This window comes from Parus major, unplaced genomic scaffold (assembly GCF_001522545.3).
Source record: "Parus major isolate Abel unplaced genomic scaffold, Parus_major1.1 Scaffold543, whole genome shotgun sequence".
Lineage (NCBI taxonomy): Eukaryota > Metazoa > Chordata > Aves > Passeriformes > Paridae > Parus > Parus major.
In genome coordinates, this window is record NW_015379431.1 from 7,043 (window position 1) to 9,702 (window position 2,660).

Here is a 2,660-nt window from a genome sequence, read left to right on the forward strand (position 1 = left end):
CTCCTCCTTCTCCTCCTTCTCCTCCTTCTCCTCCTTCTCCTTCTCATCCTTCTCATCCTTCTCCTTCTCCATCATCTCCATCATCTCCATCTCCATCATCTTCATCTCCTCCTTCTCCTCCTCCTTCTCCTCCTCCTTCTCGCTGTTTTCTCTGCCCATTTTCCCTCATTTCTGTCAGCTTTGGAAGCCCCGGTGGATTTAGGACCTGGCAGGCTCAGCCAGGCAGAGATGCAGGATGCAAATCAGTTTTGCTTTTCCCCTTCTCCTTCCCCTCCCCTGACGCAGCGAGGCGCAGGGCAGAACGCAGGAACTCTCTAGAAGCTCCCCTGAGGGAAGAGGCCGCTAAGAGAAGGGAAGAGGCTGCGACTCTTCAGCAGGAGTTGGAATCTTTGCGGAGGAAACTGGAGAACGTGGAGAAGGAAAGAAAGGATGTGCTGGTGAGAGTGGCAGACACCACAAAGGGCCGTTTTTTGTGGATTTGGGGCCTTTTGCCATATCTGAGGAGTGGTTTAATTTAACCTTCCCCCAGTTTGACTTTCCTAACTGCATTCCTCCGAGTAAAGAGGAAAACGTGTCGCAGTCATGTCAAAACCAGGCCTGAGGCTGCTGCTTTTCCTCCCTGCTGGAGCTTTCTGGAAGCTGTAGCTGTCGGTGCCCACCCCTGGAGCTCCATTCCTCCCCGGAGGAACACCTGAGCAGGGCTCCAGGAGGCCAGGGAAGGGTGGAAAGGAGCCTGGGACAGGCTGAGGGAGCTGGGGAAGATCTGCAGCACCCCGAGAGGCAGGGAGAGAGGGGCAGCCCGTGCCTGGAGCCGCAGCAGGTGCTCAGATCTGCTATGAAAAACAAACCGAGATGGAATCACTCTTTTTTTTTCTCCCTCTTTTGGAGCATGAACGGGACAGTCTGCAGGCAAACAACGAAAAGCTTGAGTGTCAGATCAAACTCCTGGAAGAATCAGTCACAGCCTCTGAAAGCCGAGCAATTGCAGCCATGGACAGGAATCGTTCCCTCCAAGAAGAACTTCAGACTATCATATCCATCTTCCAAGTGAAAAAAGAAAAACTGGAAGCACAGGAAAAGAAACTGGAGATGCTCCAGAAAGAGGCAGGAGAGGCCCAGGCTCTGCAGGGGAATCTCACTCGCGTGACTGCCGACCTCTCGGAGAGGGAGAGGGAAATCAGGCTGTACCGAGAGCAGATGAGAATGCTGGAAAAGAAGAATTTAATGCACATAACTTCCTTGCAAAGGAAGGAACTAAACCAAATGAGGAGGGAAACCGAGAGGGAAGCCATGAGGGAAAAGCTGGAGCGTGTGGCTGCTGCTTTGAAGCAGAGAGAAAACGGAGAACTCGAATGGAGGAAGAAGGCTCAAGCCCTGGGCGCTGCCCTTGCCAAGAGTGAAATGTCCAAAGGGAGTCTGAGGAAAAAATTAACAATCCTGCAGAGAACAGCGGCCAGCAGGGACACGGACCGCTCTTGTCTGCAGGTAGGCACTGGGGTTGATCTTCAACATCCCTGAAGGATTCCAATGCTGTTTCTCATCAAGAGGTGGGAATACAAATCAAGAGGTGGGAAAACAAATCAAGAGGTGGGAATACAAATCAAGAGGTGGGAAAACAAATCCCTGTCAGCCCATGGCCCACGTGGGCACAGCTCTCAGGGCTCAGGAAACTCAGATTTCCTGGCACAGCTCTGGAGTTTCCCATCAAGAGGTGGGAAAACAAATCAAGAGGTGGGAAAACAAATCCCTGTCAGCCCATGGCCCGCATGGGCAGAGCTCTCAGGGCTCAGGAAACTCAGATTTCCTGGCACAGCTCTGGAGCTTCCCATCAAGAGGTGGGAATACAAACCAAGAGGTGGGAATACAAATCAAGAAGTGGGAATACAAATCCCTGTCAGCCCATGGCCTGGGTGAGAAGAGCTCTCAGGGCTCAGGAAACTCAGATTTCCTGGCACAGCTCTGGAGCTTCCCATCAAGAGGTGGGAATACAAATCAAGAAGTGGGAATACAAATCCCTGTCAGCCCATGGCCCACATGGGCACAGCTCTCGGGGCACAGGAAACTCAGATTTCCTGGCACAGCTCTGGAGCTGTTTCCCATCAAGAGGTGGGAATACAAATCAAGAGGTGGGAAAACAAATCAAGAGGTGGGAATACAAATCCCTGTCAGCTCATGGCCTGGGTGAGAAGAGCTCTCAGAGCTCAGGAAACTCAGATTTCCTGGCACAGCTCTGGAGCTTGCCCTTTCCCACTTGATTTTTCCTAAATGCCAAAGCACCACACTGTTAAAACTGGTTCCAGCCCAAAATCGGGGTGTGGGGAGCTGTTTCTGCCCTGCCTGGACAAGGGGAGGCCACAGGTGGTGTCGAGAAGAGCGCAGCTGCTGCGAGTGGTGTCACCCAAACCCCCAGAGCGGCCTGGCTTAGCTCAGTGGTGAGGTTTCTCCTCATATTCGAGCCAGCAGATGTTTGTGGGGTTCACTGGTTTTCTTCAGGAATCCCGGTCTATCAAGCCAGTGAAGAAATCAGGGATGGAATCTCTCCCTGGTTTGCATTACACAGTTGATTACTATTATTATTATTATTACTATTATTATTATTATCATTATTATTTTTATTATTATCATTGTTATTGTTATTATTATTATTGTTGTTATTATTA